The sequence below is a fragment of the Hippocampus comes genome, unplaced genomic scaffold (genome assembly GCF_001891065.2).
Source record: "Hippocampus comes isolate QL1 unplaced genomic scaffold, H_comes_QL1_v1.1 scaffold427, whole genome shotgun sequence".
Taxonomy (NCBI): Eukaryota; Metazoa; Chordata; class Actinopteri; order Syngnathiformes; family Syngnathidae; genus Hippocampus; species Hippocampus comes.
In genome coordinates, this window is record NW_017805871.1 from 344,387 (window position 1) to 362,631 (window position 18,245).

The 18,245-nt window shown below is 42.6% G+C and overlaps 1 protein-coding gene across 1 annotated transcript in view; it reads right to left on the reverse strand.

Moving 5' to 3' along the window:
- cacna1ia (calcium voltage-gated channel subunit alpha1 Ia) overlaps positions 1–18,245 on the reverse strand; it is a 99,014-nt gene that overhangs the window by 73,163 nt on the left and 7,606 nt on the right. The gene's annotated exons all lie outside the window — the stretch shown is intronic.

Sequence of the window (18,245 nt, forward strand, 5' to 3'; positions counted from 1 at the left end):
AAATTTTTCATGTCATGGGGAATAAACGGCTGAGCTCAGTCAAATACAAGCAATCTTTTTTTCCCTCGTAAAATACAATACAATGAAATTATGAGTATTTTAAATGTTTTGTATTGATAAATGTTGGTAATATTATGGAATTGTTGCCATCATGAACTCCACCGTAAGCAATTCGTTTTTCGTGTGGCCTAACACAACTTTGCACTTCAATTTTACCCAATCACTCTATTTATGTTTTTGCTCAACAACAGTAGGGGGACTCCTGAAGTGTAATTAACTTTTTAGAAGTGAAAACAGCACTAAGTGGGCATTTCTTAAGATTCAAAAGACATGAAAAGAAGTTAAATAAGACAAGCCAATGAATTTTGTGCACGTGTTAAAGGCTCACATGATTAAAAGTTGACAAAAAAAACCCTAAAACTGCACAACAGCACTGTAGCGCAAATGTTAGCATACATGCCATCATACTTTTATCTGGTATCACTCAAAACATGATGTAAGTCGAGCTTCGCATCTACCAGCGAACCGACATAATGGGACGAACGCGTAAAATACCAACACACTTTGCAAAAAACGAAAAAAAAAAAATGCAATTAAAGTATAGTAAGAGTGACCAAAAAGAAAAAAAGCTTTTGGCTTCAGGAAGCCTTCCAAACATCAAACCAGCAAGTCGGACGTCGCAGCTGAAGCCTGACTGGATGCAAAATAACATATTGAGCTTGGGAGTCCGCATGCTTTTAACTTGCAGCCAAATGAGGCGGCCAGCGTGGAGGCGAGCCAAGGCTGGAAACACATTTACAAACACACACACACACACACACACACACACACACACACACACACACACACACACACGTTAGACACTAGCCATGCAATTGAGCACTGGAAGAATTAACAGAGACGGCTAAGAGATTATTTTCAGCGGCGTGATCACGTGTTGATCTTCATCTTGATTAATGACTGACTACAACGTGGATACTTTTGTGTGCAAACATGTACTGTAGGTGCATAGTTATGCTAAATCTTACTACGGCAGGATTAAGTGCCAGCGGAGGGAAGAGCTTTGTTTTTATAGCGTAATTATATTAAAGGCTATTTATTAGAAAGGATGAAAATAGCACACCAGCGATATCATAAAGCAGGATGTAATCCTCGGACAAGATGCTCTTCCAGAAGATTGAAAGCACAACAAAACGAGGCAGAAAAAAAAAACAAAAAAACAGAAACAGTTTATTGTTTGCCGAAGCATGTCATAGGAACAAAAGAAAAGCATCATTTATTTACGGTATTTATTTTTTGACTACCGGTACTTTAGTTTCTGCACCAGCACACAGTGACAGCGAAACTGATTGGGAATTGTTCTTAAATCATAATAGTATCTATTAATCATGTTGTCATTTATCCCCCCCCCCCAAAAAAAAAAAAAACGTTTCCAATGTTTTATATAAGAACCACATGGATAAAAACACATCCAAGGAACATTTTCCGTGCTGTGCACCACAACGGCTGCTCAAAGTCAAAAGAGACGATCATTTCATTTTTGTACTAAAGCTTAAAAGGTGATCAATCATTTTATGAGCCGTAGCATAATAATAGAAGGGCCATTTCCACTATGCGATTAGTCGTACTTTCATAAATTTGACAAATTCAATTAAAAAAAAACGATAACCTGTAACCTGATAACATGATAAGCTGTCCACTGTGGTGACCGCTGTCCCTCAAAGAGTTCGATCACAATCGCTTTTTAACTTGCTATAAGTTAAGGTTCTTGCGCCAAAAGAATTCCAAATATATAAAAGTGCCTCCGCCCTACTTTGTGATATTCCCCATGAAAAAGCTTGGTAGACCGACTTTATAGTAAAGCCGACTCGGCTAACCTCTCCGCAACGTTAAATCAAGTTCGCTCAATTAAATATCCGTCCATTTTCTATACCGCTTGGGCTCATTACAGTCACGGCTGAACTGAAGCCCGCCTTGGCGCTTGCATACATATGAGAGCACACCTCGAACCGGTTGGCAGTCACTCGCAGAGCAAATTTAACATCGAAACGTTATTACCACCTTTTGCATGCGCGGTTGCCAAAGAGAACAGGCAGCACACACACAAATGCGCTCACAAATTAACACCTTTAATTGGAGGAGTGCATGTAAACTGTGAGCTGCACAATGAAAACAAACATCCCGAAAACACAGTCAGATCAAACAGTTGTTTTCCAAAAGCAGCGCGACCCCTTCAAATATTGAACCGATATTTGTCACGATGATTGGAAGACGCCAAATGTGACTCCGAGCAGCAGAATTTCTCATTGCTCACTGCTAATTTTCAGTGATTTATTTCTCCCCAAAGAAGCGTGTCTGCATTGTGTGCGTGTATGCGCTTGTCATTGAAAGTGTCGTTTTTTTTTTTTTTTTGTGTCACAGTGTGATTTGGAACAATGCTGAGTCAAGCAGAGCTGCCACGGTTCTGACTGCTACACCTGGCTACAACCTCTCTGGACGCCTCCCCAAAATACAATACAAATCGCCTGAGAACACACACACACCCATACACACACACACACACCCTTGTGTAATTGGAGTGTAAAGTGAGCAAAACCATCAAGTATTTCAGAAACACACACATGCCCAAGGCACATTCCCCCAAAAATCGTATCATGTGCACGTGTGCGTGCCGGCAGAAACAGCAGGGGACCACCGCAAACACTGAGATCACACATTGTGACCAACCATGCCCCTGTCTTGTCAGCCACATCAAGCATTTTTTTTTTTTTTTTTTTTTTTAAATCTGGTGACTTGAAACAAAGCCGTTGGGACGCTACTGCTGACTGATCAAAATGACACATGACTCTGTTCGTGAGACTATCAATATATTCCATGGCAGAGTATAATAATGTATTTATAAACTAGCCGCTGACGAAGGAGCCAGCCCGAAATGAGACTCCTGGCCTTTTGACAGGATCATAAAACATCTTTCCAAAATGTGATTAATACGACTGCGGCCAAATGGAGAATGTAATTCCCACTTGGCAACTTAATGGCAAGTATACATAAACATGTTTCGGGCTGGGACACTCCGAAATGTATTCTCTATGGTTGTGTTCCGTTGAAATTCAGTTTATTGCTGAAGAAATTATTTTTTTAATTTACAGCCTCAATTTCCCGCTCTGCTACTTGATCTAATCCACATTCGCGTTACTTTCAACCTCGTTTCACTCGTCTTCGTTGTTGCGCCTCTCTTCCGTCCGTGTTAAACAGAGAGCCTGAATTTCTTGTCAGATAACATCTTTAGAAAGTGACTGTCGGTGGATTACACCGAGCCAGTGGCCCCATCATCTTAATTTGTTTTAGCGCTATTAGCTGTAAACAAGCCGCCAAGAATCTACATTCACTGTTTGGGCGGGTGTCAGTCTGCGCAGCCTCATGTGGTCCAAATCCAGGGCTGATGATGTAACAAGAGTTTGGGAATTAGCTCCTGTTTTTAAAGGAAGAAAGTGATATCTTTTCATTGGGATGAATGTTTTTGTTGTTGTTCATTATCAAGTCAAAAAACAAATGCTACTTTGGAGTTAATCACCACAACTAGTTTTGAGTGACTATACTTGTCCTTTCATATGTACCTGTGGCTAAAAAGTGAAGCGTGGAGAGTCTCTGTCAATAAAATGCCTGGGTGCAGCCAATCATCATTGACAGGAGCCTCTCAAAATATCGACTCTCTCACACCCAATTAATCTCTTTGTATACTTCGAATATAGCCATTTACGGCCAGGGAAATTAAAAAGAATACAGTCATGTGGATGTGGGGTTCACATATGAATGTTTAAGAACAACAGGGGCGTTCGTTTTTCAGTTGCAGTGTTTGGTATTATTTGTGTACGTGTGCGCCGAAGTGATGCAGAGAAGAGCGAGAGTGCGTCACGCCGGCACAACATTGACCGATTTATAACAGCGTCCCTCAACTCCTAGACGCAAATCTGCAGTGGCAAGAGAGGGGTGGTCCGATAACGCTGCCGATGATTCACTGCTAGATCTCTTGCTGTCACTCTTACATCCTGATAAATGACACCCGCACTTTCCCAGCGAGATCGACAGCCGTCATAATTGTGGGCATAGCAAATCGGGGTTATTCAAGTACGGCCTAGTGCAGTCTGTCAACCTTAATGGGAGTGTGTAAAATATGTGTAGGTGTTTTCAGCCCCAAATAAGATAAAAGAGCAGCCGTCCTGTTGCTAACCCCAAATTGTCAGGAAGATTTTTTTTGTTGAATATGCTTTAAATGTTGTGTCCAGTAAAAAAAAAAAAAAAAAAGTTTGAACAGGATTGGTTGAAAATAAAAATTCCAGTCCCTGAGTCCCCCTGCATCAAATATTAAGGTTGCCCCGACGCTGGCAGTAAGAATGTAATTGAACGTGCAGCAGAGGTCACAATGCTCTACAATCTCAGACAAGTAGGACTGTTGTTGAGGCTCAAGAGTGTCCAAAACTTTCTGACCAAAGATTGGTTCGCATTAGAAAGTAAAACTGGAGATGGGCCAGCTACAGAGCTCCTAAAAACAAACAAAAATGAATCAATGTATGGACCTGTTCAGTTCCCAATAGGCTCATACTTATTTCTCCCTTTTGCTGTCCAGTATAATACCTTCAAAAGCGAAGAAGAGTTTCGCAACTCAGTAATCCACTCTGTGGCTTCTTGAGTCAACGATACCTTTGTTTTTTTTTTTCAGAGAGGATAAAGAACATAACTCCGCCTCTGAGTATTTTGATATCTACTTTCTACATGTGTTGATGCACCGTTGGTGTTCAAATATCTGTGACTTAAACCATTGACACCACCTCACGGATGCTATTTGTTAGTCCATCAATGGCATTTTGCATTGTTTGTTAGCATGAAGCTAATTAGACTAAAAGCAAAGCTACTTTGTTGTTTTTAAATATACAAGGTGTAATGCTCTTTGTTTAGTTTACATTGACAGTACACTCGGAGTGGCAGTTAAAAGAAAAAGGCAACTTAAATGGGAGTGGCAATAAATAGCTTGAAGCTAACAGACAACAATATACTTGTAGCATACAAGCTAAGGCTATGTATGCTACATATCCTCTGAAATGTAAAGCATACTTTTTGTGGCAGAAATAATTACAGTTTCTTTTCACCCTCAAATCGGCTGTTGGCGTGGACATAAAAGTGCAGCTACGGCTTTCAAGTTAGTCGCAAAAAGCGAACGCAACTTCTTCAGCCGTATTATCGTCAGTCAATATGAGCTATCGAGCAATGCTGGCTGTTGAAGCTAATAAGAGGAGCAAATTCGGCTCACTGATAGATAAGGAATACGAGGCAAATAAAAGAGTGTTACCATGGCAACCGGTGCTGGGGAGCACTTTTGGGAGGCATTATGATTTAGTTTCACTCAGATCGACATTTCTCCCCCCCACCCCCCTGTTATTGCCAACGGGCCTCAGTGTGTGTTTTTGCGAAGCTACAAATCTATTTGCTACTACCTAAAAGCTTCCCGTTCCATATGATCGCAGGGACGACGTAAGCGTCACTCCGCGTGGTGAAACGTGTGAAAGGAGATGGGACAAGGAATTAGAGATGATGTGACAACAGAGCTCTTTTTCTTCCGCTGAATGGGGAGCACATCTGTCACCAACTAAAAAGTCACTTTCCAGGAGGCTATAGAAAGTTCGGAAAGGAAGTGTGATGTGTGTTTTTGACATCCACCTTTTTTTGGGTGGGGGATCGATGTGTAAGAATTCCACTCTACACATACACGTGGAGCATTTGTGCTTTGCAAGTCATTTGCGTTTGCAATTATTTGTCCGTTGCCATCCAGATGGGAAATCTGAGGGGAGGAAAAGACGCAAGAGACATGATAGGATGCATAACGAATCGGGTGAAGACGAACCAAAAGGGACAAAACTAGATTTCATCAGGTGAAAAGATGGAAAGAGCGAAAGGAAGACCCGGCAGAGAAAAGGCTGCAATTGAGGATGACAGAAAGACAAAAGACGACATGAAAGTGAAGGACAACGGACACCCGCGTCATGCAGGAAAGGGGAAAGTGGCTCGGGACAGAAGAAAGAGACGTTATCTGGAAGAGAAATAGCGGCAAGATGAAAAGAGTCATCATGGTGACGATAATATACACCCTGGCCACATCCTGCATCATCCAATGAAACGCAATCTATGACAAATGTGTTTATTATTGCAGCTGCGCTTTGCAGTGATTTAAAACTGCCTCATACCGAGATGGAGATGTCATATTTTTGCCTGCTCCTCTCGTTACACAAGTGCCAAACATTCCAAACAGGATAATGCAAGTCTACTTGTATACCAGTGCCAATCAAAACCGAATGCTATCATCTTCATTGCCGTGCCGCATTTCATTTTTTTTTTGTAATTATTACCGTATTATTGGATCTCATTACTGCAGGTGTACCTAATGAAGTGTCAGACACATGTAGGCTGAGTCCTGATCCGCTACATTCTCTTCCCTCTCCTCACATCTCTTCTCAAAACCTTAAAGCTCAAAGGAATCCTCCCTAATTACCTCATTTGCACAAACACGCTCATTGCGCAACAGAGAGAAGAGAAGGAAGGGGTCAGTGCCTCACCTGCACATTAGGGGAGGAAATGAACGGGGAAAAGAGTCTGACGAGAATCCACTGGTTACTTCTGCATGGATAGGGAGAGCAACACAATATGGTTTGATTGCAATCTGGATTATATTTGGTGATTTTTCGCATTTACAAGCATCAAGAAAAAAGAAAATCATGATGGCGTTTGCAAAAACAGTGTCAATGGAGAGTCGGGGCTACATTGCACAAGCCCCACATCACTTTCAAGTGCTGCCTATGGTTTATTATGTCAGCTTTTCTCAAACTTTTTCCATTGTTTATAAAAAAAAAAAAAGTTTACTACTATTGTGAGAAAGTAGTAGCATTAATTAGCACGTTAGCATTAATCAATCACCTCCAAGGGCGGCTCAGTCATCCAGTAGTTAGTGCGTCGACCTCACAGTGCAGAGGTCGCGGGTTCGATCCCGGCTCCGGCCTTCCTGTGTGGAGTTTGTATGTTCTCCCCGTGCCCGCGTGGGTTTTCTCCGGGTACTCCGATTTCCTCCCACATTCCAAAAACATGCATGGCAGGCTGACTGAACGCTCAGCCCCTCGATATGAGTGTGAGCGCGGATGGTTACAGTATTCGTCTCCGTGTGCACTGCAATTGACAGGCAACCGGTTCACCTATCGCTCGAAGACAGCTGGGATAGGCTCCAGCACCCCCGTGACCATCGTGAAGATAAAGCGGAGTAGAAAATGGATGGACGGACTTTGCCACCCTTGTGCCCCCTGTAACATGATAAGCATGTGAAAATAGCCAAACCATCCATGTGACAAGCGTATCGAAATTGGCAGATGCAAATTACCCGTCCTTTGTCTATCCCATTTTCCCTTTCAAAATTGACCAACTTCAAACAATTATTTGCTCGGTTTCTCCTCCCTGCTCCCTTTCGCCAGCCTCCAGGTAGAACGATGCAAGCCACCCCATCCCCCCCCCCACTCTCATTTCCTCCCTCGCCCTCCACCCCCACGTTCAGCTTTGTCTTCACCATCGTTTCCACCCCCCATCTCCTGCCATCCTCCCGTTTTCATCCTCCCTTCCTCTCCTCTCCTTGCCTCCCTCACAGAGTGCTGTGTCAGGTCTTTTTACCCTCAGCCGTGCAAAATGAGATTTGAAAACGGCTCTCGGAGCACTTGAGGCTCGCCCGCGCCCACTCCTCAAAACACGCGGCACACTAAACACACGTGCGCAAACACACATAAAAGGGACGGCTACTCGTAAATATAAAAGATTGTGACGCCGCTTGGTAGCATACTCGCATATCAAGGGAAGGAGAGAGAGACGGGGGGGTCAAGGATTACGGCGAGAGGAAAAACGGAGAAATGGAAGGAAATGAAACACAGATGGGTGATCAAGTGGAACAAAACATGGACTGAAAGGAGAGGCTTTACTTGAAATTCACGCTCCTTTTCTTTTTTTGCGATTTCCCCGGTGGGAGCGAGACACACCGTGAAGGGAGTTGCACCGAGTTGGGTCGAAAATGCCTATCGACTGTCAACTGATGGTCTCCGATTTAAATGTCAAAAACAAGGAAAGATAAGACAACTCAAAATTTTTTTCCAAACAGCGGATTTACATTGGAATTTCTTCCATTTGGTTTCCGGATATTTTCGTTCAAACAAAAGAGGAGCTGGCTCTTCAACCTCTGTTATTTAGTCGACTTAAAAATATAGAACATGGACTTTTTTTAAAAGATAAAACAGAAACCATTATAGTTCTTTGCAACACGCACCCAACCCATTAAAAAAAAAATCCTTGCCAGGAGAAAAACGTCCTCGCTTTGCATGGCTGGTCTTTAATTGAAGATTGGTTTGTGTTAATGTAGCACGCAGGTGGGATGGAGATAATCCTGCCAGCGACAAAATTGACTTTAATGCTCCTATTTGCACCCAAATAACCCCACCAACTTGCACGTAACTGAATTATTTAGAGTTTCCCTTCCCTTCCTCAGCTCTTCATTATTTAGAAGATGACTGATTTTCTTTGCTTTGCTTTTATTTCCCTGCACTACACCGCACCCTTGATCATGATACTCTTCTCCAGGATTGTTTTGTTGTCAATTCTTTTTTTTTTTTTGGTGGGGGGGGGGGGTGTTGTTGTTGTTCTACCTCAGACCTTCGAGTTGCGATGACGTGGGCTCCACCTGCTACAGCTTCGAAGCTGACAAAGCCGAAAGCCTCGCTTTAAGTCAATGCTTTTTACACAAGCAGGCAGCCACTCGGATGAATCAGCCTTGTCCCACTTGCTGCGTTTATGTAACTTCAAAAAAAAACAAAAAAAAAAACAAAGGCTGTCGTGGTAAAACAAAGTTCACTTAATCAATGTAAGTGTAAGTTAAGGGGTTCGTAAGTTTTGAGTGGATGGCTCTACATTATGAATGGGCAAAAAGGAGAAATGGACTTCGTTTGAACGCAGGTTTTATTTTTCATCATCTGCATCTCCGAGTGAACGAGAACACCTCCCTCCGGCTCCGAAAACACTTCCTGCTTCTCTTCAGCCAATCAGACGCGAGCAACATAAGAATGTTTCAACAATTATTAAACAGAATATAATTTAGGTAACTATAACATAAAGGAATATAATGCTCAAACATAAAATGAAAATAATCAATAATTTGACATGATCTTACATAAGTGACGGAGACAAAAAACATTTATTTATAAATGTCCGGCTCGCTGTCAAGCAACAAGCAAACGAACACGATGGGAAGTGACAACAAACGCCTATTTTCAAACAACCGAGGCGTATTGACAAAACACACAGTATACTATAAAGTACTCAAAGTAGAAGACAAAAGGGGAACAGAAAGGAAAGCGAATGGCAGAATGGAAGCGACGTAGTAAGGAATGCAAAGATATTGTGACAGCCGACTGAGAGGCAGTTCTTTACTGTCAGGCGTGGGCCCCCTCAGGGGTGCTTAAATGCATTACGACTGTCCACTGGGAAGCACCGAAGTCATTAGCTGTACTTTTGCTTCAAGACAAAAATAGGCAGGATTGCTTGCAACGGAGGGTTTACCACCCGAACATGCACAGAGTTTTGCACATCGCCTTCAAAAAATAAGTCAGTTGGAATGACTGCAAAAAAAAAAAAAAAAAGGAAAAAAAAACGATTGCTTTGGAATTCAGTAGACAAAAATGCGGAAAATATCCCGAGTTTTTGGCCATGAACTTTGGGACACTATCAAAAGCGGATGATCTTTTTGTGACTTATTTATCATCCCCACGTCGTCTCGGCGAACATTCAAGGCTGGTGTCCATCTGCCGCACGAACAGTGTGTGCTCCGCATAGCTTGTAAGTGATCCATGGATGACTTCAGGGCAAAACGGCCTCCTAAATTCAATTACCTCAAACTTGGCAGCGGAAACTGTTGAGCAATGACCTTACATAAATGTCACAGTAAATTTATGCAGTTTTATTTTACATAATATTGAAATTTCCCAGAAGACCAAATTCATCATAGCACCCTTTTGTCAAAGAGCCGCGTGGCAGCGAAGTGGACAAAATGCCCACGTTGAACTTGACGATCTCTAATCACGTTATTCTTTTTTTTTTTCTTTTTTTTTAAGCGACCACAACAAGACGCAGGAGAGGCCCGCAGTTGCCACGAGAAAGCCGGCTTGAATATATTAAATATTAATTGAACAATTACCTAGTTGTGCACGCACTTGGCGCTCCTGTTCAATAAAACATAGAATGCCCGAATGCCACGCTCTCGACATTTAAAGTAGATTACTGGCAAAACACAACTTGTGTTTGGTCAACGAAAACACTCCACCTCTGACTGACCTCACACGAATTGAAAAAGCGCCAATAGAAACCGTTTTGGAAAATGTACAGGTGCTTTCAAAATAAATCAATCAATCAATTTGAGGGGAAATATTGGAAATAATTGTACCTGACCGTTGAAGCGATGCAATTTTTTTGAGTCCAGTTATGTCTCGCGCCATTTTGGAGCAATTTCGTCTTTCGATTTCAGGTCCAACCGCAAGTTATTCAAACGGCTCGGGTTGCAGAGGGCATCTTGTGTAACATGAAAATCAATTGCTCTCGTCTAAAAGTGTTGCCCCATTACGGCTAAACTGCAGCTACAGCAGCGACCATCATTTTGCCGTCTGCCGTTGCACCTTGAGGATTTCCTTTAGCCGCTAATTGGTCTTTTCTTTGTTTACCCGGCCGCAGTCAGCGTGAAACTTGGCAAGATGGATTTGCGATATTACAGAGCCATATTCACACAGCTCCATCTGCCACTATTAACATCTGCTATTGGAGAACCATTCGGAAGAAAAACAAAAAAAGTGAGAACGAGAACTTCTTGAATCCTCAAAATGCACAAACTTGCCCATAATTCAGCGCGACTCATCCACAAAGAGCAAGGCTGGAAAAAAAAAAAAAAAAGCCCTTGAATTTCCCCAAAGGCGCATATTAGCCTCCTATATGTCACGCTGCTCTTTGGCATATGAGGCATCAATGTGGCCGTGACACACGCACACACGTCAGGCCCGACGATACGTCGTTCTCAAAGTTGTACTCAATGACATGCGCCTCGATGCCATGACAACTCCGACTTGTGTTTGTAATTGGTGTGTTCCCGCCCGCCATTGGAGACTCATTTCACCCCAAAACGCACATTTGCGCTGTCACAGACAGCAAAGGGTGAAGGAGTGTTTTAAGAGTACACAAACACCATTGCTGAGTGCCAAAATGAAAAGCAGACCCAATTATCAAAGGGATGATTCACCCGCTGATTTTCAAAGAGCGCTATACGTCTCCGTTCTCTTCCTCTCGCCGTCTCACGCTCAAATCAGCCGTTTGCCTCGACCGCACAACCCAGCCCATCTATTCTGTCTGCTTTGTCTCTTTGCTTATAGAGTGATTTGCTATTTGGGTCTTGGTAGGTGTGCTTTTTCCATCAGCTTCCGAAAGACAGAGTTGATGAATGCAGCCGGCAGTTGTTTGCTTGCTCACTTGACGTTCGCTACTGAATGAAGAGGACATCAGTTTGGTCTCGTCTGTCTGTGTGACTCGGGCTGGATTTACACCACATGTCTAAGTGCCCGATGCCGATAAAGTGCCTTTATCTGAGCTCGATTTACATGTACAGTGGTACTGTGGGTTAGCGTCGGTCCTTGCCCAAGTGAGCTCTGTCCAACAAAACAAATGTTAAGTACCGTATTTTCCGCGCTATAAGGCGCACCTAAAAGCATTCAATTTTCTCAAAAGTCGAAGGTGCGCCTTATCATCCGATGCGCCTTATATATCAATATGGATCAATATTCTGATTTCTTGGACGTATTTTAAATGTTCTGTGAAGCGCTTTGTAACAGATGCAGCGGTGGTGAAAGCTCCATATAAATAAAGCTGTAATAGCATTGTATTGTATTCCATTGAGCATAGCTCTATCTAGTGGATGCATAGCGCAACTGCAGCCACTATTATAGTTTCTATTCTATGCCTTATAATGCGACGCGCCCTATATATGAAAACTGTTTTAAACTAGGCCATTCATTGAAGGTGCGCCTTATACTCCGAAGCGCCTTCTAGTGCAGAAAATACGGTCACAACTTAATGCAACACAAGAAACTGTTATGTATGAAAATAATCCAATGGGACCTTTTAAGGTCACACGCTCCAATTTCTGTGCCTGTTTTTCAAAACAAATTTGCTGAATTCTTTAGTCATCCAAGTTGAAAATAGTCTTAACGAAAGCAATTGGTAAAAAGTAAAAGCAACAACAGACACAATTGACTTCAATGTCAATGACTGATTGCTCATTTGTGGCTCTTGCTGCCTTCGCTTTTGTCTGCAGCAAGTGAAAAACAAGCTCTATTTGCCTTGAGATAAGCCCTTGAATTTCCCCAAAGGCGCATATTAGCCTCCTATATGTCACGCTGCTCTTTGGCATATGAGGCATCAATGTGGCCGTGACACACGCACACACGTCAGGCCCGACGATACGTCGTTCTCAAAGTTGTACTCAATGACATGCGCCTCGATGCCATGACAATTCAGACTTGTGTTTGTAATTGGTGTGTTCCCGCCCGCCATTGGAGACTCATTTCACCCCAAAACGCACATTTGCGCTGTCACAGACAGCAAAGGGTGAAGGAGTGTTTTAAGAGTACACAAACACCATTGCTGAGTGCCAAAATGAAAAGCAGACCCAATTATCAAAGGGATGATTCACCCGCTGATTTTCAAAGAGCGCTATACGTCTCCGTTCTCTTCCTCTCGCCGTCTCACGCTCAAATCAGCCGTTTGCCTCGACCGCACAACCCAGCCCATCTATTCTGTCTGCTTTGTCTCTTTGCTTATAGAGTGATTTGCTATTTGGGTCTTGGTAGGTGTGCTTTTTCCATCAGCTTCCGAAAGACAGAGTTGATGAATGCAGCCGGCAGTTGTTTGCTTGCTCACTTGACGTTCGCTACTGAATGAAGAGGACATCAGTTTGGTCTCGTCTGTCTGTGTGACTCGGGCTGGATTTACACCACATGTCTAAGTGCCCGATGCCGATAAAGTGCCTTTATCTGAGCTCGATTTACATGTACAGTGGTACTGTGGGTTAGCGTCGGTCCTTGCCCAAGTGAGCTCTGTCCAACAAAACAAATGTTAAGTACCGTATTTTCCGCGCTATAAGGCGCACCTAAAAGCATTCAATTTTCTCAAAAGTCGAAGGTGCGCCTTATCATCCGATGCGCCTTATATATCAATATGGATCAATATTCTGATTTCTTGGACGTATTTTAAATGTTCTGTGAAGCGCTTTGTAACAGATGCAGCGGTGGTGAAAGCTCCATATAAATAAAGCTGTAATAGCATTGTATTGTATTCCATTGAGCATAGCTCTATCTAGTGGATGCATAGCGCAACTGCAGCCACTATTGTAGCTTTTCAATGCGCCTTATAATGCGATGCACCCTATATATATGAAAACAGTTTTAAAATAGGCCATTCATTGAAGGTATGCCTTATACTCCGAAGCACCGTATAGTGCGGAAAATACGGGTCATGGAAAAAAAACAAGAACAGCACTGCACTATATAAAACACCCCCATCCCCCAAAAATTTGTTTACTGGCTAAGGTCTATTTTGGATTAGAAAAATCCATTACAAAAAAACCTAACAGCAAACAAAAATGCCAGAATGAGGGTTGTGCATCTCTCTGAGAAAAGACGATTCAATACGCGGAGTGTGATAGGATTCAAGGATGGTTCGTTTTAAAGTGGAACGATTCCATTAAGGTTCGATTCGATATGGCTCAGTCAATATGGCTTGTTATTTCACAATAGATATAAATTTGCCATATATAACTAAAACGATGTCCTCATGTACCAAATTCAAAATCTCCAAATCCAAAATCTGTTGACTTGACTGGATTGGAGAGGAGCAGCCCGTTTTGTCTGATTGTTTGCAACCTTGTACCAAGCACGCAACAAAGCAAATTGAGCGTTGGCTCCATTTCAATACAGTGCTGAAGCGAATTACATAAGCTGTTGCGTATAAAACACCTCAAGTGCCAAGCATTATTTTCTGCTTTTGCTCCCAAAAAAAAAAAAAAACTGAGGTAAGACCCACACATCGAAATCTCTCTGCACAGCAACAATGTATTTCAGTATTTTCGGGTTGACTCTCATCTCCCCCCCTCGCCTAAGCTCTTCACTTCCTCTGCTTCCCTAACAAGCAGCGCGGACTGGGAGGCAAAAGGACGACGGCCAGTCACAAAACACATTTTCACAAAGTTAACACGATACAGAATAAATAAAAAGACAACATCTAACATTTGCTTGGATCAACCCGTCCGCGGGCGGATTTCTCCACATGGATCTGAATGCAAACTTTGAACCCTCATGAGAGACTAAGGATGAGATGTCACTGTCAATCATCGTCTTGCTTTTCTGGATTTCACTGTGATAGCCCCCGCCAAGCCCCCCCCCCCCCACTGCTGGCCCCATACCTGTGTGTGTACAGACATATCGACATGTTCCCCGCTCCATGTGGCCCAGCCATCCAAACGCACTTAATATGCAGCTCAACTCTTCCATGCAAGGCATCCCAAAGACTCTCGCCTGTCGACTTTTTCTTCGGCTCATTTTGACAGAGCAAAGGGGCTAGCCTAATAGAATTCATAAGACAAAGAAGGGATTGTTTGGTAAATGAAGCGTGTGAGAGTGAAAGGGTGGTGGTGGGGGGTGGGGGCAGTCGGTATATAGAAATTAATTATTAGCCCTGGCTGGTGATCAACAAGCACAGACTAGTGGAGCTTTGAGTATGCGAACACGCCTCTTCCAATTAAATACTTGAAAATTGTGAAACGTGACCTGAAAGAATCGAATTACACGAGTCCTTCCACGGCAAGAGGACATTTATTGCTTAGCGTATGTTGTATATCATGCTTTACGTATTAGACCAACTCCCATTTGAAGGTTTACAGCACGACTGCCCTAAACTAAAAGCACAGTAATTACCAAAGCAAAACGGTGAAGGATTTATTTGCCACTTCCAGAGATGCATCAACGTACTCGTTTTGATTATACCCATGCACAATGTATGATATTTAATTTTTTTTTTTTTTGTCTTTTCATGAAAAAAAAAAATGATTTATGATCGGCCCAGATCCAAAACTCACTGCCCGCCACTAGAATCAAGGGATCGTTTTTCGAAATAGATTTGACAAATTAGACAAAGTACCATCATTGTTGAAAACGTGCCAAGTATGAACAATTTTTTTTTCCCCCACACTTTTTTGGCCGCAGATAAAACACGGGACAGGCCAGCGATGGTCTCTGGCGTCAGGCACGAGTGCCGTCATTTGCATCAGGGGCTAATTAAGAGTTCCTTAATTATTATGACTTGGCCACAGTCTGTTCGCTCAAGAGTTAGCCGGTGGCTAGCTCCTCCAGTCGTAGCAGGGAAAGCCCCGTGACGACCCGGCGGGATACATTCCGGCCATCAGAGGCTTTTAAGCTGAAATATTGAATTAATTGACATGGTATAAATCCTTCTTGAATCAGTCGCAACATTGTGACCACTTGCAGACGATGAGGAACGGCCCTCATTTTGTTCCACTCGCCTCACTCCACTGAACACGACAACCACGAGACATGGATAGCTTTATAAAGGGCCTTTAAAGGCGACATTTGACACCAGGCTTGTTTTCGATAATATAACGTGCAAACGCTGATCTGTAATTTCAGACTTCCAGAAGCCGCTGAACTGCATAAAATCCCCACCGTGGTGAGCTATTTATGACCACCAGACAGAAAATAATAAGTTCCACAAACTCTCTTGCAAAGACACACACATGCACGCACACACTGAAAAAAAAATGACATTTTATTACTTAACATTTAACAATGACTCAGTGTGTCCAAAGGTTTGCACTGGCGCTCGACCAATGCATCCCGTTTTTTTTCCCCGTCGTTTTAAAATGTCAACACATCGACAGCATTCGCTGTATATAATTCAACCCCTCTGGCTTATTTTTTTTTCTTCATCCCCAAAATGCCATCAACGTCTCCTTCAGCCGATGCTAGATGTCATGTCGGGTGACTCAAGCAATTACTCGTTTTGCCTAACTTCAACGACGCCTCATTAAGATCCGTGACGAATGTATTGTAACACTTTGGAAGAAGGTTCCGAGTGTCACCAGAAAGAGGATATGGCTTCATCTCAAACTTGCCAGAGCGTGGCATCTGACAAGTTGTTCCTCACTAAATCCTTGCAAAGCCACTTTGACTGGAGTAGCGCGAGGACATTTGAAATGAATAACCGGCAGCCAAATTTAAAACGATAATTTTCAACAGAATAAATACTGGCTTTATAATCCTGATGATCCCCATATGTAATTTTTGTACATTTTCAAGCAAATCTTCCCAACTTAGCAAAAGGGGCTCCCTGCATTGGATAAACACCGTGTCCTCACAAAGCCATGCATACAAGTACACACACACACACACACACACACACACACACACAGAGCATACCGCGATCAATCAAATCTATCAACAAATAGAGTGAGGGCTGACATTTACACCCCTGCAGCTCTCGGCTTTGTGTGAACTGTGGACTCATATTAATACGTGTGTGTGTGTGTGTGTGTGTGTGTGTGTGTGTTTATTACCTTTCCAGCATGAAAGGAAGGTGGCCCCAAAAAGAGGCTGAATTTGCCATGAGGGCGAATGAGGCGTTTGAATGACATGACAAGCATTGATGATGCAGTGTCACGTGACACAGGCAACCTTTTCCACCAAAAAAAAAAAAAAAAAGAAAGCAATTCGGTCTTTCTGGCCGTCACAAACAGATCAACTTTTATTTCTGCATTCACGGAGCAGCAGTGGCGACAAAGTGAATGAATGAGATATAAATCATGCCGGGAAAACTTCACGGGGAGTGATGAGCACCGAGCATCATCTTCGTTACGAATGGGGTGGGGGGCAGAAAAGAAAAATAGACTTTGTCATCGGCAAACACGCCAAGCAACTTGGTGTGTGTGAATGGAATATATTCAGGCGTGCGTGTCCTGTACTGTCAAAGTGAGGACATGTTGAGAAAGCGGGGACGGTTTCTCCTTCTGTCACCACGGCAGAATAGAAAGCACGGCAGATCTTATCTCAAATCCAGCAATAAGCACATTTTTTTAAATTCTTTTTTCTAATATGCATTTTATATTCAATACGGAACAGTGTATTAAATCATAGTTATTTTAACAACTCATCTTACTTTGATGCACGTGATAATTAGTGTTGTTTTGGGAGTAACTGTTTTGAGTTTTGTGTGTGTCTGGTATCCTGTTTCTGACAGCTCTCTGTCCAGGGACGCAGCACTACCCAGCCTCTAGTTTGTTCTTCAAAAACCTTAGTGGGTTTTTTTTTTTGTTGTTGTTTTTTTTAATAGCCAATGGGACTGTTATGATTGAGCCCCACGGACTCCTTCTGGCACCGAATGGCTAAACAAACGTATCTGATGTTCTGGACTGCTCAAACTTCAATTTGTTCAATTTCCTCTCATGAATGCCGCTCTCAGATATAAAAAAAAAAAAAAAAAAGAAAGAAAGAAAAGAAAAATATCGACTTGAATGCTGATTTGGACTTTTCAACAAAATTGCTGCAGATTCTACCAGTTTTCTGTAGTGAACAGACAGTAAAAGGACCAATGAAAAAGTTTTGGAACACGTTGTTATAACAAGTAGCTATTTGCAACTAGATTGGCCCTTTCAAACATTGCAGTGATTTTGTTTGTAGATTTTTTTTTTCTAAATCAGACCACATACAAAACAGAGGAGGGGAAAACGGGGTCGGGTAATACTTCAATAAAAAGACCGGATGGCTATATTTGGCTGCCTTCCTCCACATCAGTGTAGTTGGAGAAGCAAGAAAAACACATTCTCTACAACGAGGCAAAATTTGACGTTGATAATAATATCTATGTTCTGCGAGAGACATTGGGGGGGTGGGAATCACAAAACATCAATTCGATGTTGATTTATACATCCCACGCAAATGCTAAACGACGTGTTCATGGACTCGCATCATTCTGCCTTGGAAAAGGTCACAATTTGTCGTCGAGGGGAGGCTATTTGCTCCCATCACGAAGCTGTGAGCAGATCGGGCTTGAACGATGGGATGTGCTGT